Source organism: Leguminivora glycinivorella, chromosome 17 (assembly GCF_023078275.1).
Source record: "Leguminivora glycinivorella isolate SPB_JAAS2020 chromosome 17, LegGlyc_1.1, whole genome shotgun sequence".
Lineage (NCBI taxonomy): Eukaryota > Metazoa > Arthropoda > Insecta > Lepidoptera > Tortricidae > Leguminivora > Leguminivora glycinivorella.
This window is the reverse complement of record NC_062987.1, coordinates 3209630-3233240: the sequence shown is the minus strand read 5'-3', so window position 1 is coordinate 3233240 and position 23611 is coordinate 3209630. Positions and strand designations below refer to the sequence as shown.

Genomic DNA, 23611 nt, shown 5'->3' with positions numbered 1-23611 from the left:
TCACTTGCTGGTTTTAGGACGATGTGGCTGGTAGATATGGCTATGTCGTCTCCTGCTTAAACATTTACAACAGAATTACATATGACGTCCACTTAATAAGATGTTCCTGAGTCATAGATGTTTTTAAGTAAGTATATCGTCGCCTAACACTCATAGTAGCTTTAGTTTGTGTGGGGTGTTCCCGAATATGAAAGTATCATTCAAACTCAGTACCTACTAGTTACAGGATCGACATCGCCACGAGTTTCCATGTTACTCAGCAACAAACGCACACGCAGTTACGCACAGATTTATGTAATAAGCTATAGGTAAAATATATAAAGCTAATATAAAACTATAAAGTTTATACCATCGAAACCTGCGACAGTTGAGTTAGAGATTAGTTTGATTTGTCGTTTAGTTTATTTTCGCAAGTTTTACGACATGCATGGGTACCTAGCACATAATCATAACGGAAACATTATAAATACGAAACGCGATTTCAAATTGTCTAAGATTTGCCGGTGGCTGTTGTGGCACACATCCAACAAGATAACTGATGGTTTCTCCAGTTGGCCAAACTCTGAGGAAGCCCATTGAAGAACTCTTTGACGTAATCTTGCAGACCTACAACGTTATAGTGAACTTCAAAATTGGAACGTATTTTCTGGAGCAAATAGTCTCAGTTACTATATCATGTTTACGTTACATAAGTCAATACTTTTCTACATAAACGTAATACTCACGTCAGTTGGCAGATGCGCCGTTTTATCGCGAAGTCTAAAATGTGGTATTTATTTTTGTTACTACGTGTTTATTATAACACTGAGCAGAACTGACACAGCTCGTTTTTTACGAGATATATGTACCTACGAATTATTTTTTATTTGATATTGCGGTGTCTTGAGGAATATAATTAAGCACGTTTGAAATGATAAAATTATACAGAAAATCAGAAATCAAATCATTAACTGTTAAATGTGGCAAGGATATCGACCTGCTTCCTTGTGTTTTTTTCAAACATGCAATGAAATGTTGTCATTACGTACCTATTTCAAATTAGGTCGGGAAGTTCTACGTATCTGGTTCGTTGAGTGAGGATGATATGTAATGGAATTTCATAGTAATTTCCCCACCTAAGCCAGCAATGCTTGAGTCATTTGTTTTCAAACGTCAAATTCAGACACAGCGCCACAGAATAAATAATTACTTAGGACAACGTCGTCATCAGAAAAAAAACATGCGAAACGGTTTACATAGACGGTGGCGCCCCCTACTAATTTCTACTCTTTTTTTGCCAGACTATAATGCGATAAATGTCACCTGTTAAAACGTTACCTCAAAAATATTAAAAAAAAAATTGGCGCAGAATTTGAGTGTCACCGCTTAAAAGCTTACCTCAAACAGATTTAAAAAAAAGTTTAAGCGCGGAAATTAAAAAAAAATGTTTTCTCGGATTTATCAAATATTTTATCAAGAGCTTTTTAAAATTTAAAATGAGTTCGGACGAAAGTGATGTGGATGTGGATATAAAGTGTAGATACGCCTCCGGAATTGCGAGCGGAGGCAGAAGTAGACATGAGTAACTTACTGCCCCCGAAATCCAAAGTAAGATACATGACGGCGTATGAAGATTTCTTAAAATGGAAGGTTTACAAGGTCAGTTTTTAATCTATTCCATTGCAAGTTTGAGAAAAGCATTATACATTCCTCGCCGTGAAAAGGGCTTACAGGCTTCGTAATCTTCATATCACTATCCGTACGGTATACCTACTCACCCTGTAAATCCTTCTTTCCCGGCGTATGTCGTAATGTACTATTTTTCAATTGTAAGGTACTCGTATCGATAATGTCGCAAAAATAATATGACGTAATGAGTTAAAAAATAACTTTCCCTAAGTCACAACTTCACAAGGCTATAAGATCCAACAGTTCTTTAAACACGCATAAGCGGACCGAACCAATATTGGGCCGTCCAATATTGGTTCGGTTGTCCTTGAGCACGAAATGAAAGGCTCCGGTCCTGAGAGCAAAAACAAGTTATAGGTAAAGGAGCTCGTAAAAAACCGGGGACAGGTTAGAAACATGTTCTGTTTGGCAAGTCATGTTCGTTAGAAGGGGATTGGGCAGGTTTATTATAGATCGATTATGAGTATATCTAATTATCTACACACTACACATGTACTTGACTTGTGTGGAAGTTCTTGTTATACTATCTATTGGAATAAGTCTACTAGACATTGTAATTCTTAAGAGTATACAATTTTAGTTGGGAAATTGTACAGTTAAGAAATCTCAACCTTCAGATCAATGAATTTACACACCATTTGCACACGTTAGTAGAATTTCCACTTTAAACAAACTTAAAAACTATCAAAATTCAGTATATCAGCTGTAGTCTGTAGTCTGTAGCTTTGAATTTGACTTGAATCACTTTTGTTCAAGAATCAAATTGGAAAGGACTTCACTATCAGACTTCATTCATACTCGTCATTTTCCACAAACTGGACTTTACGAGGTGTCTAACCTCTAAATAACTATATTCTGTAGTCATTTTTTGTGTGACAGACAGCAAATAAGCAGACGAGCTGCTGACGGGAGCAGATCCTCATGTCCCAAGGAGCAACATCGGAGTAATCCGGTCCTTGAGAACTTGGAACACCTTAAGTCACGAGAAGCCAGAAGGAAACACCTTCCACAGGATTCGTATTCAAACCGGTAAATATAGCTTACATTAAGACGATACAGGAGGGATCAATTCTCCATACAAACGCTCTCGACTATTTCCTCCTTGGTTTTTGAAGATAGAGCAATGATTTTTTTAACACAGATTGTTATTATTTTTGTCTGTGTCAGACCGTTTTCAATTTTTAAAGACGCTAGAGCCCATCAAAAATTTCCAAAAACGGCCTTATTGATTCTGGGCAAAAAAGGTGTGGTATTCAAAATTGGTAACAATTAGCCGAAAAAACTAAACGGTCCGACACAGATTATTTCATTGTTATTCAGATTTTCAAATTTCGTTACCATTGATTAAGTTTTGAAGGAGGAAGCAGTCGAGAGCGGAACCTCGATTTTAAAGATTTTTTCGCAATAACTTTTAACTAAGTATTGTTCTGAATGGACAATTTTTTTTCGATAAATCTATTTTATAACACTAGTATATTTAACTAAACTTCCCAAATTGAAAGGGGGGCTCCTTTCCATTTTAGCATTTTCGCTCCTGTCCTGCGTCTTAAGTGTTTCTAAAGCCATAGTGAAGTTTCAAGATGAGGGGGCCGATTTTTGAATCTCGGTCATTCAATTTCGTGAAATTCGTTCAATAATATCTCCACTACTAGCGATTTATATTCTACTTACAGAATCAAAAACGAGTGGTAAGCCGTCCTTTTTCAAATAGTATGTTATACAATCGTGATATAATACAAAGCTTTTCAGCTCGTGGCCTAAACATGGTGTTTAGGCCACGAAGCTTTGTTGAGTGGCCTAATAGTACGGTACGAGAGTGAAAAGCTTAATTATATCACTATTGTATACAATACTTTTTAGGGTTCCGTAGTCAACTAGGAACCCTTATAGTTTCGCCATGTCTGTCTGTCCGTCCGTCCGTCCGTCCGTCCGTCCGCGGATAATCTCAGTAACCGTTAGCACTAGACAGCTGAAATTTGGTACCAATATGTATATCAATCACGCCAACAAAGTTCAAAAATAAAAAATGGAAAAAAATGTTTTATTGGGGTACCCCCCCTACATGTAAAGTGGGGGCTGAATTTTTTTTTAATTCCAACCCCAACGTATGATATATTTTTGGATAGGTATTTAAAAATGAATAAGGGTTTACTAAGATCGTTTTTTGATAATATTAATATTTTCGGAAATAATCGCTCCTAAAGGAAAAAAAATTGCGTCCCCTCCTCTAACTTTTGAACCATATGTTTAAAAAATATGAAAAAAATCACAAATGTAGAACTTTATAAAGACTTTCTAGGAAAATTGTTTTGAACTTGATAGGTTCAGTAGTTTTTGAGAAAAATACGGAAAACTACGGAACCCTACACTGAGCGTGGCCCGACACGCTCTTGGCCGGTTTTTCTACGAGTCATCATCTTCATCATCAATGGACGGAAATATCATCATTCATGCAAGTTAAAATTAATATTAATAGCGTCGTTCACCGTTGTATCAACATCGAATTACCTAGCAACCAATTGTTTGTAATAACCGTCTCTGATTGGCCGATAAGGCGACAGATAAAAAAAAATGTGTTTCAGATGCCGACCAATTTGCCAGGTATCGCAAATTAGTATAGAAATTGTAAGAAGTTCTATTTTTGAAATTATTACAGTTAACTAAAGTCAACTATATATAATGAGATTATTATAGTTGAGTCGGAACTGCCATAGAGTATCCAACACTGAAAAGTTAGCACTTATAGTTTAGTCTGTGGTGGTGTCCTAATTGACAGATTACAGTCGACGAGTAGAAAAAATAGCATTACGTCGTTTTCCACAGACTTTCGAACGCCGAATTCGTGCGTTCGAAATTCAAAAATCGATCCCCAGGTTCAGAAATGTTACGTGCGCGAATTCCCGTTTTCCGCAACTTCAAGTACGTATTCTCAAGTTGTAATGACGTCACCACAGCGTTACGTTGGATGACTAAATCGAGTGGAAATAATTTCTATTTTAAACTGCTGACACGTTTTTTATATCATAAATGGCAGCGCGAGGTCACGCTACGCTAGGAGCACGTTTCCAAATGGGATTCACTTAGTTATTGCCAAGTTGTATTCAAATATTTGATAGCTCATGATATAACCACAATGTTGTACGCGACTTATAGAACTTAGGTCTACATAATAATTTAGGTAAGTATCTTTACGAGTTCAGTGAGCATCACGGAGTGACGGATCAGACAACGGTTCCGAACGGGTTGAGTTGAGAACGGGATTTTTCCCACAATTCTATGCAGAGTATGCAGAACAAAGTGGAGATAGACAGAAATTGATCCCGGGTGGCAGATTCTTCCGCAACAGGAAAAACTATTCATATCATACTACGTGACGATGATGTGTCTGTCAAAGGTGGTTGATGCAACTGGCCCTAAATCACATACAAGGCAAGGTCAAGAGTTCAATCACCAATTAGTGTTTATTTTTATTTACACGTGTTTAGTTCCAATTCAGGTTTCTCTGGCCTTGGAGCTATACTGCGAGGATTTGTTACTTGATAAATTGATACTTAATAATAAAATTGACAAATTAACTAATATGTATTTTGGGCCTCTTAGGATGATCATATCATGTTTTTAACCCCCGACGCAAAAACGAAGGGGTGTTATAAGTTTGACGTGTCTGTCTGTGTGTATGTCTGTCTGTCTGTCTGTTTGTCTGTCTGTTTGTGTGTGTGTCTGTCTGTGGCATCGTAGCGCTCGAACGGATGAACCGATTTCGATTTAGTTTTTTTTATCTGAAAGCTGAGTTAGTCGGGAGTGTTCTTAGCCATGTTTCATGAAAATCGGTCCACTAGGTCGCGGTCGGGGGTTTTTTCAAAATTTTAATTTTGTGGTTAGGTTATTCATAACCTAACCACAAAATTAAAATTTGGCAATGTGTGTGGTTATTCATAACCTAACCACAAAATTAAAATTTTGAAAAAACCCCCGACCGCGACCTTATTTTCATGAAACATGGTAACATCCCGACTAATACAGTTTCAAATAAAAAAAATTTAAATCGAAATCGGTTCATCATTCAGCTATGCCACAGACAGACACACACACAGACAGACAAACAGACAGACAGACAGACAGACAGACAGACACGTCAAACTTATAACACCCCGTCGTTTTTTCGTCGGGGGTTAAAAAGGTAACATCACGTTACAATTACAAGCTATTTATTTTGTAGGTCATTCGCACGTGTTTAAATTAATAAGATTGTTTTTCTCCAATATGATCAATAAGTTCACCTTATTTATCGCAGCTAAAAGCTAAAATCGTGGCGGAAGTTCTATATGGTCTTATTCTTTTTTTGTACAATTGATTGTACTGTGTTGTAAAACGTCACACTGTTGCTGTTGCAAGAAAATGATAAGTTTTTTAACATTATTTTTAATTTAACTATGGGTTCTAGTTTAGACATAAGCCGTCGCTTTTATTTGTGTGTCTTTTACTACTACTATTAGTTAATAACATAGATAAGTTAGAAGTAAACCAAATACCGGAAAGCCTTTAGAGGTTATTTTGAATGTTAGATATATTGACCTTTAAACTCGTGTTGGTATTTGCGATATTTATATTATTACACGTGTTTGCATAATCACGTTTGAAATAAACTAACAATAAATAAAGCGATAAGCGGTTTTATGTATTAGGTGAGATATGCAAAATATGTTAAAGTGATAAATTAATATATAGAAAATCAACAGAATGTTTTTTAGATTGTTACAGCTGTTAGTGAGGGTCACGCAAAGTATAATTTATTATATTTTGTCTTATGTACATTGTACAGTGTACACCTATCCCTTTATTACGTACCTACCGGTTTTTAAAAAGACCACTCTTGTATCATCGTTTCTTTGTATTATTGTGCTTTGCAGATAGAGGAGATATTGAGGAGGATAAAGCCAACTAAATGAAACGGCGGCAAACTCGACTGGCGGATAATTTTAAGTAATCGATTTTTTCAATTTTACATTATTAACTAGAGTGCCATGCCATACGAGACTACGAGTATAATATACGTCCACTAGACATAAGCACACAGCGGCAGCACCCGCGATGGTATAAGGACTATTTGAGAGTATACGGAATATAAAATGAACTGGGCTACTGGATACAAGTGGTTGATGGTACGGGATAAAAAAACCGGACGTCTGCCTAATAAAATGGATACCAATTCTAATTCCTACAGATAATGACGGCCTTAAAAGATGGGCCTCCACAAAAAGCGATATCTATGATAGCTCATGGGCTGGGAGAACTCAAAGTTAAAGGTAAGGGTGTACCTACTTATGAGTGCACCGCTTTCTACCCAGTGGCTGTGAAGCTGATTCACGATGTTTCCAATACGGCTGTGCCAGAAATAGCACAAACGTCACACACTGCCAAGGGCGGATCGATTCTTATCGCAACGCCAGTGTGGGTACTGATATTACTGATAACCTAGACCGATTCAATGCGATGCGGGATCGTCGTACATACCTACAAGTAAGCAGATATAACGAATAACAACCTGCCCTGTAACCCTAATAATGTTAAGACTATCAAAGTTTCAGAAACAATTTTTGTCTTTTAACATCAGACATTTTAGTTAGCCGACATTTTTTGCTTTATCAGGCTTTGTTTCGGATATTAAGAGTGTTAATAACCTAAAAAATAGTTGGTTGGATGGCTAAGGATTGAAAAATCACATTACACATCGCGGAATTAAGAGTCAAAGATGACTTAAACAATGTTTAAAAAACCTTTTAGGATTTCACTATGGTACCTAAAATGCAGCTGATGTTCAAAAAACATAGTATGACAAGACAAGACATTGCCAAATTCGGATCTTTATCGGAAGGGGTAATAATGTGAAGTAGAAGTTCTAGATTGAAAGCGAAAGTTTAAATCTGAAATTTGCGGCGTCTCATGACAACCTGGACGCATTTTACGAAACAACATTGTGGAAATGGGAAAACGCTTATGACAGGGTCGAATTGAAAAAGACAGAAGAGGCCTTTGCCCAAATATGCTAATTTAAAAAAGTAGATTCTAGTGACACGCAGCGCCTAAAACACATACCTAAGACATGGATGCGTTAAGAGAGCTTAGGGTATACATACAAACAGTAGATCACCCTGCCAAGGGCGGATCCTTATCGCAAAAGGCACCGGGGCTACTGATAACAACTGTAACCTAGACCGTTGCGACGCGACTTGTCTATCGTACAATGCTATAAAAGGTAAGCAACCTACTAGAGTACATTTTGTGTAAACGAGTAATACTAGTATATTCCTAAAGTGCATTTAGCCGGCATCGGCACCTTCCGTCTTTTCGTCATTGCTGCACATGTGCGTTGCGGTCTACGGAAAGGCAATATGAAATTTATTTGTAGAGCAGAGCATAAACGTCGCAATCTGTCGCGAGTTTCTTCTGTCAACTCTACGGCAAAGTATGTTGCTCCTGAGTCGGTCTATTTAGCCACCAAAACCGATGTTTCCCGGACATTGCACATAGATCGTCTGAAATAGACGCTAAGGTCTGAAGCCGCTAGGTGTGCCAGTAGCAAGAGCGGGTCACATCAATACCTAAATGTTTTGAGCTCTTCGAAGGGTGACATATTGTTGCAATGCAAGTGATTGTACATATCGTAGAGCTGTAAAGTTTGAATCTTAGAAATGTTGAAATTATATTTTAACTCTGTGTTGAGCAGGCAGCACAGTGTTGGCTCACTACCGAATGTAAAAAAAATAATAATGATATAAGTTCATTATATGTGAAGAGTTCGTGTACACTCCCTACCTTCTTACCTCTATTATAAGTAGTTCGAAAACATTGATGTCAAGTTATTTCATTTCATGAGGGCTTATAAACATAATGAATTAACGTAAACAGTTCAATCACTTAACGAAATTATACTGGTGTTAGGTTTTAGTAATTTAGTAATGGACTTACAATGTTATTTATGTATTAGTTTGACCTCTTTTTGTCTTTTACGGATGATTACGTTTATTACAAATACCAATTAGATTAAGTATACATACCTAAATAAGCGCTTCGTGGATCAAGTTTTCTACGGACCACAAACTTTGTCTGCCTTACATATTTGGTGCCTGCTCTTTTCTTGTAACATACCATTTTTAGGCGTTTTTGTTAATATCCGAAGAACAACATCTTTAAAAAAATCCAACATAAACCAAAACGCTGACGCAAGATTATGATTTATGACAATTCCACGTTTTCATGAATAAACCTGTACGCGTAAACTCAAGCCCCAAGGCCCCAAGGTATAAATATCCGGTACTATCGCACTCCGGAGCATTCACTGGGCCTTGGCACTGGTCGGGGCCGTGACGTCAACGCTTGCCGCCAACGATCGGCTACCGTATAAGAATTCAGGGGGCCGATTTTTGAGTCTCACTGTCACTAAAATACCGGTTGAAAACGGTGAATTGCCTATTATTTTTAGTGACAATTTTCTGAATTCGAACGCCGTGAGACTCAAAAATCGGCCCCCTGACAGCAGATTTACTGCAGTTTTGCGGCGCGGTATTGCTGTCGCCAATCCAATGCTGCAGCCGAAAGCGTTGCTGCAGGAAACGTCTAAAAGGTAATGTTTATCGAGACATTCATATTTTGCCCGTGTGTCAAAACACGGGGTTAAGAATTTCACCACCCCTCGTCTTCCCGTGTGTCGTAGGAGTCGACTATGGGACACTGGTTAAGACGCTACGGGAGCGAAAATGCTAAAATAGAAAGGAGCCCCCCTTTCAATTTAGGAATTTCAGTTGAATATACTAGTGTTATTAACTAGATTTATCGAAAAAAAATATGTCCATTAAGGCCAACTCAGTTAAAAGATATTGCGAATAAATCTTTAAAATCGAAGTACCACTCTCGACTGTTTCCTCCTTCAAAACTTATTTAAACGGAACGAAATTTGAGAATCTGAATAACAATGAAATAATCTGTGTCGGACCGTTTAGACTTTTTGGCTAATTGTTACCGTTATCGTTACCGTTACCGTTATTGTTAATCTTGAGTATCATCACACCTTTTTTTGAGCCATATTGAAAAAGGCCGTTTTTAGAAATTTTTGATTGGCTCTAGCGTCTTTTAAAATAAAAATAGCAAAAAAATCAAAACGGTCCGACACAGATAAAAATTATTATTATAATCTGTGTTGAAAAATTATTGCTCTATCTTCAAAAACCAGGGAAGAAATAGTCGAGAGCGTTTGTATGGAGAATTGACCTGTATAGTACCGTCTTAAATTGCGGCGTAGGCGAGAGGATGGCAGCCTGTCACTGCAATGTCAGTTTCGTTTTCTGTCAACCCCTTATTTACCAAGAGTGAAACTTGAGTAGGTAGTTTCATGTGCTCTGCCTACCTTTTTATGAGATACAGGTGTGATTGTATGTATGTATGTACATTCATATGAATGTGCTTTATCGTTTCTATTTATGTCTTTCACATTTAATACATATGTAAGTATGTAATGTACCTCTACTTCTTTCGTCAGCATTATGGACTAAGAGCCCAGGGTGCGTAGCCGAATGGCACAAACGCTCACGAAACGAAACGCTAGTAGATATCTATCTCTATCGCTCTTGCGTATTGGCGCGACGAGTCGGACTACCTTTCGCAGCGTTTCGTTTTCGTTTCGCGTCGGAGAAATGCCATTCGGCTACGGGGCCAGAGCTGCCAGACCTTCCTCATTTTCTCAAGGATGAAACTTTGGGACAATGTAGAGTTTGTATCGACGTTTAATGTCTGCATATTACCAAAGAGGATCGAGTATTATAGAGAGTTACTGTCCAAGTAAAATGTGTAATCACAGTGCGTAGACTGCCATCTCTTGACACAGGCTTAAAACTTTTGAACCTCAGTTTTGACAATTTGGCCCATATTCTTAGCTTGATTAACACATGTTAAAATATCAAATATTAATATTAGCGCCATCTAGCTGGGCGTACCCCAAAGGTGTACCTAATGCCATCTAGGCCGCCGTACCTTTTTCTGTATGGCACTGAGGTACGTTTTTTTCTTAGACTTTATCTGTCTATACGGAGTTATATATCGTCACTACTTTTAAAAAAACTTGTATTTCGTCTGTCAATGAAAAGAAAATTGTAGTAATTATGTATGGAATGCATATAGACTTACTGCGTTTTAACTTTGAGGAACAGCGTGAGATACGAGATTTTTTAAAGTAGTGACGATATGTCTTTGATATTACCTAGTTAAGGTTTTTTTTAAACACTTAACTTTCCTTAAATTTTCAAGGCAATTTTGTTGTATGTGATAGAAGAGACTGTAAGGATTTGATAATCATCGTATCCTGGCCATTTCCGCCGGCCGTAACTCTTACCAGACGCTTGAAAGTTTCTCGAACTTACCCTAATTTCTGAAGCTACGGTCGGCGTAAATGGTTAGGAAATGATGATTATCAAATCCTTACAGTCTTTTCTATTCTATCACATATATAAAAATCAGCAATAAGAATTTTAGCTGACTAAATGAGCGCATGGGGGCTAATTTATAACATTTTACTACGCAATTTACTGCAGTGAAAGAATTATATACTGCGTGAGGATGAAAAGGTATGAAATAAATAGGTTTGGAATAGTAAAATGGTTGAAAATTTGTAACATGTACTTTATTGTTATTGCATTCTTGTTACACAAATGTCTTGAGCAAACGAAAATCTAACTAATATTACTTTTTTATTTACTTTACATTCAAGCTAAGAATACTATTTCGGATTATATCAAAGCTAGAAAAGGTACAAATAATTGACACAATTTAATTCGTTATTTTAAAGTTACACAACGAAACAAAAAAATACACGCGAGAACGATGTGATTGTCAAGCCAAAGTTTCTAGGCCAACTGTTAGTAAAACCAGACTTTCCAACAAAATGCTTTCTGTGAACCATGTTATTTACGACAGGGTAGTAATAGTAACTGCCGTTGAGCATTGTTTCCCTGAATGGAGCTCTTATAAAAATAACGAAAGCGTGTCAATGCTAACAGTTACACAAAACAGCCATAAAACAAATCGGGATTGTATCCTCGGATCGTCCTTTCCCTTTTAAAACTTGCAGAATACAATGTTCAAGTGAGAAGGACAAGCGAAAGTGTGTTTAATAGGTTTCTAGAAATAGGAGAAATGTTTACCACTGTTTTGTTGTAATGCAACAATGTACGAGTATTTATTCAATGACAAAGGCTTTGTCAGAGAGTATCGATTGTAACGGTTAACGTAAAATACAAATAATAATACTCGGAAATATATTTAGAGCAATCAACAAACATCATAAAAAGTGGAAAACAGAACTCTTATTTCAACATTTTCAACAGACTTTATAAATAGGACTTTTTTATTAAGACGAAGCCATTGCTATCATTCCTCATTCCGAGCGAACCCCGCACGCCCGTACAGTCGAGTTCATAAATATGTGTACATTTTTTCATCTTATTGCAACGAGTTAAGGTGAAGAAATGTACACATATTTATGAACTCGACTGTACCTACCGTAACTCATCTAGCCGACAAAGTGACCGAGGATAACGGTTAATAAACGGTTCAAATTTACATTTTACGATACCAACTTTTACTTTTAAGTTTATTGTTCCAGAATTTCGGGCAGTTTTATGGCGGTTTTTCAAAGAAGTTTTAAATTATGTACTTACATAATGTTAGATTGTAGATTGTGAAATAAATTGTTTAAATTGAGTAACCGTTACATGCCATATTATCGTAGATAATGTCTTTTAAGACCTTCAAATAAAAAAAAATAGATTTTTTAAATTAATTACATCTTTTTAGGGTTCCGTAGTCAACGTCCGTCCGTCCGTCCGCCGATAATCTCAGTGAACGTTAGCACTAGAAAGCTGAAATTTGGTATCGATATGTATGTATAATTGTATATCAATCACGCCGACAAAGTGGTAAAATAAAAAGTGGACAAAAATGTTTTTTCAGGGTGAGTACCCTGAGGGCCGTCCCATACACGTAACGTGGGGAGTGTTTTTTTTTTTTTATGTCAACCCTAACGTGTGATATATTGTTGGATAGGTATTTAAAAATGAATAAGGGTTTACGAAAATCATTTTTTGATATTGTTAATATTTTCGGAAATAAACGCTCCAAAACTAAGCGCGACACGCTCTTGGCCGGTTTTTTTAAACAGATGTTTCACCTACCTACATGTTATAGGGATCGGTTGAGTTGAGTCTCCCTTGGCTTGGTCACCTGGAAAGGATGGGTGAAGATCGGGCAGTCAAGAGCCTACCCCGGGGAGACCAAATGGACTCCGTCCTGCATGTTGGCCACCCAAAAATATCGTTGGGCGGAGATAGAGTGGATGTAGAGTTGTAGACCTCCGTGAGCTCGGTGTCGGCGATAGCTGGCGAGATACCGCTCAAGACCGAGCAAAGTGGCGTGCTCTTGTGTTGGAGGCCAAAACTCATTTTGGGTCATCGCGCCAGCCAAGTAACCTTAAGTAAATCATCATTGGCCTCAAAGTCTATAACAGACTATACAAGCAGTGTCAAGTGGGGCGACAGCGTTTTTCATGGCTATATTGGCTATGTAAGCCAATACGGGAGCGACAAACACGACCACAACTCGGGCAGGTGAAGTGTGCACTCGGCGAACAGGTATCGCGCTGATGACGCTTGGCGCGCTTACTTGCGGGTGTCGCAAACCAAGCATTGTCGTGGATTTTGCGTCCGTCGAACACCAGTTTGCGCCATTTGTCCCTGTCCTCGGCAAGCTCTTCCCATGTGTGGGCCGGGATGTTGAAGGCATGTATGTCACGTTTAGTGCATGGAATCTTAAGTAAATAAGTAGTAAGTAAACAGATGTATTGAATTTGGTTTCCATCCAGTTTTACCTTTTGTAAATAAAATATTAATATCGAGTTAATGTAGTCTGTAAAGTGTAGACTATTCAATACCTAATAGTATCAAGACCTATAATCGCGTGATGGTTAAAAATATGGCATTATAATAAATTTAAATCGACATCCAGTGTAGTCAAAAGGAACCCAATGATTAAATCTGCACACGGCAAATAAAGTAAACAGCTATACACCTGCCCAAGCATCTGAGTTGACTCAAAGTTGCATCAACTATGTTTTCGTTTCAGAAACGTTACCAAACGGTCACCACTCACGGGAGCAGGCTGACTCACCTCTACAATAAACTACTGTGTGTTCTGTTGACATAGCGGCGTACAGACTCGTACTACAGTAGGTCTGCTCTTGAGATTGATTAGTTTGACGGAGTGGTGAGACGGGAGAGAATAGCAATATGTATACACCTACATAATTGGCTGTCTGCACAAGCACCACTTCTGAAACATCGTTGAATTGTTCGCCAATTACTGGTATATCAGTAGGTGGATCGGTATCGATTGACGGAAAGTATATAGGCAAAGTCACCGGCAGTAATATCGCAAAAGAGCTCTTTCGAACATTTTGTATGACTCTGAAATATACATAGATAGGTAATAGACCTGTCTTGAAGATATGATCCTTAAATCATTAACCTAGCTTAGTGTCTATATCTTAATTTTTTCTGAGGTGCTATAATGTAATGTAAACACCAAGGGGTCGGTTGCATGAAACCGTCTATCACCGTTAAGACAATACGATACAAGTCAATTCTCCATACAAACGCTCTCGACTATTTCCTCCCTGGTTTTTGAAGATAGAGCAATGATTTTTTCAACACAGATTATTATTATTTTTATCTGTGTCGGAACTGTCGGATCGTTTTGATTTTTTTGCTATTTTTATTTTAAAAGACGCTAGAGCCAGAGCCAATCAAAAATTTCTAAAAACGGCCTTTTTCAAAATGGCTCAAAAAAAGGTGTGATACTCAAGATCGGTAACAATTAGCCAAAAAATCTAAACGGTCCGACACAGATTATTTGATTGTTATTCAGATTCTCAAATTTTGTTCCGTTTAAATAAGTTTTGAAGGTTCGAAGGTCGTTTAAAATGTAAAAATCTTTAAAGTCGAGAGCGGAACCTCGATTTTAAAGATTTTTTCGCAATATCTTTTAACTGAGTTGTTCTTAATGGACATTTTTTTTTGGTAAATCTAGTTAATAACACTAGTACCTATATTTAACTGAAATTCCCAAATTGAAAGGGGGACTTCTTTCCATTTTAGCATTTTCGCTCCCGTAGCGTCTTAAATCATTCACTAAACTTTATTGTTTGGGAAGCTTCGTAGATTCCGCTGCGTATGATGTTGATCAGTCTGTAAACTGTCGTTTGCAATTGGCCTTCATGAAAGTAAAGAATTGACTGTCGCTTTGCAACATGGCACTTTTTGACACATCACCTCACCATTTCACCTACTGTAGAGGCAGAAATGGTACATTGCGTAAATGCATGGCACCTGAGCCAACATCCTTGTTTGAGTTGTTTGCGCGAAACCGTGTCACGTGGCCGTATGTCAGGCTAACGGCTTTGTGCTGCCTGTAGGTAGGCATCTAGTTATATCTTACATTCGTAAGGAATGGAATTTCTTAGCATAGATACCAGAAATTGCAACAATCCGGCAGGCGTACGATCTCCTGATTTTAGAACCATAATTAGTTATACGCTATACGATAAATATAATAAAATAGCAGACACGCTTATGTCATATGTACTTACTAAAGTCTAACAGATAAAGTTTTCATATCGTGTGTTCAATCTAAGGAGCTGAGATAGATTATGTATGCGATCTTACTGTAAAATATTGCCAGTTAGATGAACTAGAGAAATGTTAGACTTGAAATAAAGTCATAAAAAGAAGTCATTGGAATCACAAAACAATCTGTGTTTATCTGAAATCGCAGAAGACTCTGATTCACGGTACTAAAATTAAAAAGGATTGATAAACATTTAAACATACAATGAGTAGATTGGGTAGGTAAGCTGATATCAGATAAATAAGCAAATGAAGTGAAAGAACAATAAAATACCGCATAAAGAAGAATAAACAAAGCAAGACTAAGATTATGACAAGGTTTCCAACAACTGATCGACCATTTCAAAGAAACATTACAAAGATACTTTAGGAATTGGTTACACTCAAACATGACTTCATAACAACGAGTCAAAAACGTAAACACACAATACAAAAACAAGTCACGCTGTTTCTTTTAGGTATAAGTACTTAGTTACACTAGTTACTGTGAACGTTAACTTAATAATATTTATTACACTAGATTTAATTGTTCTTTTGCGAAACCTGCACTAAAAACTATGTAGTAGGTAGACAGGATTTTAACTTTTTACAGACTTTTTTGAACATAAGTAGCTCTTACATTTTGTACATATTTGGATTGCAAACAGAAATCACGACTCATCAGGCACCAGTTCATCACAACCTTGATTGTTGATCTTGATGTCGATTTTAAATGGCTGTCGTGATTCTGACTAAGTTGATGACATCGTGAGAAAACATACTCATCACAGCGAGGCTATCACACCATCATCGCTCACTTGTCAAATCAGCATACGAGTACGCACTTAATTTGTCCACGAAAGTATGCATGTCATATCATATGCAAAGGCCAACGTAACGTAATCGGCCATCTTTGATATATTGCTGATGATAAAAGTTATGTCATACAAAGTTAGACAAGAACCTATACAATGAGTTTTTGACGTTTTAGAATACGTTAGTATGTAATGTTGGATTCTAGTTAGTAAGATACGACGGTTTGAGGCGCTATTCACTTTCTCCTTGCAGTGAATCGCTGATTTAGCCATTCTAAAACGCCAGGATTTCATGGTATATCTTTTCCACATTTCCGCAGTCTAACAATAGAATAGAATGCATTTATTCGTTACACACACACACACAAAATAAACGTTACAAATAAGAAGACATGAACAAGAAGGAGGTGCTACGAAATGGTCTAATCTCAAAGATGAAGATGAAGAGAAGATGTTCTTTGTCATATTTTAATCTGGCTGTTCGATTTTTCTCGGAAATCAGAGAATTCTTGGCAGGACGACGAGCACGAAGTCCGCCGTCTATCAGACGACGACGAGACTGTAGTACGGAAAGTACGGATGGACATAGAAACTGATACGTCAATCGATTTTTCTCGCTTAATGTCGCGTTCTGAACAGGGTACGTAGCCGAATGGCACAAACGCTCACGAAACGAAACGCTCGTAGAATCTATCCCTATCGCTCTTGCGTATGGGCGCGACAGAGCCAGATTACCTTTCGCGGCGTTTCGTTTTCGTTTCGCGTCGCAGAAATGCCATTCGGCTACGGCACCAGGTACTCAGTATTGGCATTGGCATTTGATATTAAGTGTCAGATACTCATTAATAGGCAGTTAAATAACGTTTAATTTAAAGTTCAATGATTAAGCATATACCTGAGAATCAATTTGTCCTAAATCAACTGTATTTCAATTCAAGCGCTGTAGCTTATAATAATGGTGTGAGAACTTATTAATAATCTGTGGTGAAGGCTCATCATACTTCAGTCAGTATTACGTCATACAAAAAGACTTTTTGACTAAAGTAAAGGTCAAAGGTATATTATTAATACTCCAAGGTCAAAAGTAAGGTTCCCTTCTATTTGAGTAAGTAAAAGTTAAAGGCTTCCGATTGCTACGCAATGTATATATCTCACTTTTGTTAGAGCAAAAAGTTATAGGTAGGTACGTAACTAGATTAGATCGGTAAAATTATTGAAAGGGTCGATAAATTTCGTGAAGCTGGATATCTAACTGGTATATAGATAATCCATACTAATATTGTAAATGGGAAGGTGTGTGTGTCCGTTTGTTTGCAAAACGAAGCGACGAACTGACGTGATTTTTTAAGTGGAGTGTAGTTGAAGACTTTTTGTCTCTTTCTAAGTTGGGGGCAACTTCCCTAAAATGGGGGATGGAAGATTGTATGGAGCATTCCGCAATTTTCGAATTTAACGCGAGCGAAGCCGCGGGTAAAAGCTAGTATTTTATAATGGTAAGCGAGAATGTGGTATCTTCTATCGGAAAATTCCGATTCCCCATTGGAAAGTCCCAATTTATATTTCAAGGACAATAAGTTTAACAAGTCTCTTACGACTCCTTCAATTCAAAGTCCTTTCCGGTTCAACCCCAAACCCTATCATCTGCCGCCAGTTGTCGCCAAGGTCAGGAAGGCATTAAGTAGGGTAGCATTGGCATTGTCAGGTAAATTTTTTTGCTTACCGTGGGAATAGGGTCAATGTGGAGGATTTCACCTGCTTGCTAACTGTTCTTTGTCAAGGGTTTTTTGTTACATTTGGGGTTGGAGTTTGGTTTTTATGTAAAAAACAGAGAAGCATTTTTTCGTTGGTAGCAGTTTTTCGTACAACACGCACGTCGCACGCACAACACGCGAATTTAAGATAAGTTTTTGAGAATATTAGAAGAGTGTCTAGCGGACGAGTTTAGTCTTTATTAAGAACTAGCTTTCGCCCGCGGCTTTGCTCGCATTAGAAAGAGACAAAAAGTAGCCTATGTCACTCTCCATCCCTTCAACTATCTCCACTTAAAAAATCACGTCTATTCGTCGCTCCGTTTTGCCGTGAAAGACGGACTAACGAACAGACACACACACTTTCTCATTTATAATATTAGTTGGCAAAATTGGCCAAATTTTACAAATAAGATCGACTAATTCAGGACTATACGCGGGTTTTCATAAACGCGCATCAGAGAAAAATTCATAAATAATTTAGTGAGTTAGTTTTCAAAAATCCCGTCTGATAACAATCAAGATAATAAGATGTTCTAATTGAAACTTGAATTAAATAAATCTATTAGATAACGGAAAGTGTAGTATTTCACCGACTGAAATTATCAATTTTGCATTATTTTGACGTTTTTTGAAAGCACCCTTAAAACTTAGTGGAGAGGATCGATATTACATAGGACTACTTAATGTCCAATTGAAGGCATGATCTCTTTGAATTTTTACATATTTAACAATTTTTCATTACTCCAATGGAGTCCATTATCATTTCAATCTGCATTTCAGTGCCTGTCATAACTTAAAAAAATATGTGTCAACTTTTTAGATTAGCTTTTGTTTGTCTGATAAACTTTTCGCTGATAACCAAAATTATGTTTATCAGATTTAGGTACCTACAATATTAAGCAACGGTGTTACCATGTAGCAATTATCCGTACGATTAGATAGCGTGGTTAGAACTTTGCCGAGAATTAAGGTTTTATTTCGTTTTGCGTCATTCCACATGCCATGACATAATTGGCATGTGTTACTGCAGTATTATCTTTTAGTTCTCTAAATAACCGTTGTAAACAAAAACGACGTTGTTCATGGGAATATATTATGTAGAGTCCCTTCTTCAGCTTTATTATTCTATTTGGGTGTTTGAGAAAGTATACATAAGTACTTGGGTAATACAGTAATTTTACACGTTGATTACTAAGTCACGAAGACGATTTCATATAACTCGACTACCTATTTATCCTGTCCTACGTTTCTTTCCTAATCTTTGAGAAAGCGGATTAATGCCTTTTGATACGAGTACACATCTAAGGCTATTTTCTGATGTCTTGGTGCACAGTGCAGTGCAGTATTGCTTATGAGCAAGGCTCTGAAAACGACCGAAAGATTTTCTTACTCTGTTCCATACAATCTAGACTTTTATTTACCTATGCCATCTCATAAATATTCAAACTCATAAATGGGTCCTATATTATGGTTACTATATCAAACTAACGGGCGTTTTCCCGAGCCTTGCTTATGAGTCTGGTGTAGTGTACCTTCACATTGTGATTCAGCAAAGCATTCCACAACAGAAACCAAAAGTCACAAATCCCAATCAATTGTGAATCTCAAGCCTACCGGCCGCTGATCATTCGGTATGCCGCGCACGGCGCGCACGTACGGCGCTCGGTGATCAGTATGCGGTGTGTGCGCCGCTTGGCAGTCGCGAAACGTAGCAGCGCTACGTCATTGCTGTGCGGAGCGTGTCGGAGACAGGGGCGGATTTGAGGCAGTGCGGTGCGGTGGTGGTTATTGTTTTTACAAAATTTTCAACGATTATCAAGGGGAACGAGGAAGTAGTCGTGTCGAATGAAATCAAATAAACGCCTTAAGGATTGACATGACATAGCAGGGGTAAACATTGGATAAACTTGAAAAAAAAATCCAAAGATGGTAAACAACTAGCGTCAATCGACAGACATCAAATTCCTGAAATTTCATAAGTCAACATGCGTACATGGTGAAAGTTTTGTAAACGCCTATAAATACCTAAGAAAAGACAAATATTTGCTTCTTGTTCACGACATGAAGGAAGATTTGGCAATATACTTGTCCATATGTAATCACAAAAAAGCTGTTGTGAAAGCCCGTTTAAACACTATCAATAATTGACCAGTCATCAACTCACCACAATTCAGCAAAAACAAATTTGCAAAAGCTGTAAGGCTAGTTCGCATCGACCCGCTAAAAAGTGGCAACGCGTAACTACTGACGCAAATCGATTCTTGGCACCATTTGCTTAGGCAGCATTTGCATAGGCCATAGCAAACTATAAATATTGGCCAATTAACGTATGTGCTAAATGACAGTCAATGACATGTCAATCATTTCATTTAATGACGAATTTTCGATAGCGATTTTAATTAGCTAGCTTGTGATGATGAGGATAGGAATTATATCCCCAACAACCGGATATATGTAACCCACGACGGCAACACCACAAAACGGCAAAAAATTTGTGATTGTTTCACAAGGTAGCAAAATAAATAAATAAATATACCTATATTATAGGACATTCTTACACAGAGTGACAGAGTCCCACGGTAATCTCAAGAAGGCTTGTGTTGTAAGTACTCTCACACTCAGACAACGTTGTGGTATTTACGGTGAGGGCGTTTATTGAACCCTGATCGAACCTCGAAGAGAAGAATTCTAATTAATTCCCACTTTGCTCCCTCCTATCAGGAAAGAAAATGAAACAAGTGAAAAAGTTCATCCTTCATTATTTCACCCGACCCGGTCTTCCGTCGTATTTAGTCAGAATTATCTGATGATTCGTTGTTTGTCAGTTTACTTTGTTTTCATCTGGCACACAATCTAATAATTCTCTTGATATATTTTTAAATTTTCGTATAAAAATAATATAAAGTGGGAAGACAGTGTCTGGCGTATCGAGATATAAAAATAAATGTTTATCGGACAATCGCGAATTAAAGTTGGCAATAAGTCGGCATGCATTAGCTGTTTCTGAAGAATTTAGCATATGAATTAAGTCTGTCTCGTAATTGGAACTAATCTTTCTGAAACCCAAATATACAGATCTTTTCATCCCACAATTTCATAATTAGGTATTCTAGGTTATCGTTTACTGTGACGTGACGTCTGTTACATATAGGCATAAGATTTGTTATGTCAATAAATAATATAAATACATATCATAAGTTCATTGGCAGAATAATACGGGTTGAATTCCGGTTTTAGATGATAAATTATGTACCTAAAAGAAGGTAGGACTACATACCGGTCATAAGTTCAAGTTCATCATTGATGGTATCATTGGAGTTAAAGTCATACCAAGCTATGTTATTATAAACACTTACTACCCTTGCGGGGCTAACAAAATAGTTGCAAACTTAGTATATTCGCGCGAACTTCGGTGTTCGCGGTAGGCCTAGGCCCTCGGAGCAGCACACTCTGCTATTATCACCGGACGGACGTGGGCGCATTGTCGACGACACGGAAACTTGCGTACACGCAAAACAGCGCAACCGACAAGGACAGTGAACAAAACTCCGCTACTTTGTATTGCGATTGTTTACGCGACTTCTGAATGAAGCTTATATTGGATGTTTTACGAGCGAGAAGTTTATTAAGCTGGTTACGAGATCCACGTGCAGTAACAAATTAATTTAAACGCTTGATTTGTCTGGGTACTCATTACAATATTGTACAAATACTATTATTGCAAATCTCACACAATTTAAAATTAAATATGTTGAACACATCCCGGATAGTATAGTACAGCTACGGCGGACTAGCGGTTCCTCTCTCTGCGGCTCTTTACTAGTTCGCCGGAAAATATCGCCCATCACCAGCTCATGAACTGGACCCTTTTATCAATCAAATTGCCTTCCAAGATGATCCTATTTCAGCTTCATGCTCAATCATCTTGCAAAGCAAAAGCTAAACGAAGTCATATCACAAACTGGAAATGTTTCAACTATTCTAAGCCATGGGATTAAGCTGGTATTCCTTACAATCCCTTCCTAAAAGGGCGAAATAGTTTTTTAAATAAGTTCTTATATCGCACTTATGTATGTTCCTACATCCCTAATTTATTTAGTTCCAGCTTCCAGTCCGGCCCTGCGGCGCTTGGTGCCGATATTCCAAGCGCGTCGCCCGAAGGCCGCGCGGGCAGATGCGCCGGGGAACAAGCGGAGCCTTCACTTAAACCACTTGCAATATATATATTGTATGTAACGCAAACGCAAACCAATACGACCACTAATACTAGAATAATCATTTCAGTCTTTAGAATATAATACTAGTGACTCTGTGTCTGCGAACTGTTGACCTTCACAATATGCTTAGAAAACGCAAAGGTGAAAAACTGTTACTTCTAGTATGTATATGTATCACAGTCAAGTCACGGGTCAAGCGCCATACATCTTATTGGCGCTTGTCTCTTATGACAATGTCCGCATTAGGCAACATTTCGAAAAATGAAAAATGAAATAGAAAAAATGACATAAAAAAGCAAATGGCGTTGGATTGAATCGTAGACCTATGCTGTCGCTCTGGTGAATAATACGTAAAGGATCAACCTTTCTTGCCAATACGACAGTCACATCTCAGACACTGGCGATCAAATATATGATAGAGGCGCGTTCCTAGCACACATTCTAAGCTCGTGTAGGTGAACGCGTATCATGCTTGTATGAGTGAGATATGACAGGTCGACTGTTCGCGTTGTTGACAGGCGGTAACTGTGACGTAACCAAGAGCGAGTGGGCGGTACTTTCAGCGGGGAGCGGGAGCGGCCATACTGTACGATAGTACGATAGTAGCTTGACTACGCAGATAGAGAGCCTGATATTTTGCTTTAGCGAAGTAGAAACCGCAATAGCTAAGCTCAAACTGAAGGCTTGTGGTGGTGATGGGCTTACCGCGCAATTGCTCAAGCGTCTAGGTCCGGACGGCAACAGAATAGTGCTCAGCATTTGTCAAAAGGTCTGGAGGACAGGCAGCTGGCCAGATGATTGGGTTGAGTCGACCATAATCCCCTTACATAAGAAAGGATCCACCTTGAAATGCGAAAATTACCGGACTATTTCTCTCGTTTCGCATGCGGGTAAAATTCTGTTGCATATCATTAACAGGAGACTGGAGCATTTCATTAAAGGACAAATCGCGAAGGAATAAGCTGGGTTTGTAAAATGCAAAGGTACACGAGAGCAAATACTTAACATACGGCAGCTCATAGAGAAATCCAAAGAATTTTTTGTACCGGTAGCTTTCTGCTTTATCGACTACGCAAAGGCGTTTGACTGCATAAGCTGGTCTAAAATGTTCGAGGTGATGAAGGAGATGGGTATACCCGAACACCTGGTGTTCCTTGTGCAGAACCTGTATTTGGACGGCAGCTCAAAAGTTCGCATAGAAGACGCAGTATCGGCACCTTTAAAACCGGAGAGAGGAGTCCGACAAGGCTGTATACTATCTCCCCAGCTTTTCAACCTGGTTGGTGAACACATCATGCGCCGTGTGCTGGATGGTTGGACCGGAGGGATAAAGATTGGTGGCCATCTAATCAACAATTTGCGATTTGCTGACGATACCACGATTGTTGGAGCTAGCGAAGCGGAACTCTCCGAACTACTGCACAGGATTGAACTGATAAGCGCTGAGTACGGGC

General features: G+C 38.1%; 1 protein-coding gene and 1 long non-coding RNA gene across 2 annotated transcripts in view; one reads left to right on the top strand and one right to left on the bottom strand.

Moving 5' to 3' along the window:
- LOC125235089 overlaps window positions 1-23611 on the bottom strand; it is a 241470-nt gene that overhangs the window by 152921 nt on the left and 64938 nt on the right. The gene's annotated exons all lie outside the window — the stretch shown is intronic.
- LOC125235099 lies at window positions 1521-22281 on the top strand. The gene is made up of 3 exons (XR_007178049.1): window positions 1521-1638; window positions 2548-2697; window positions 22040-22281. It is a non-coding gene; the product is annotated as an uncharacterized LOC125235099 (long non-coding RNA).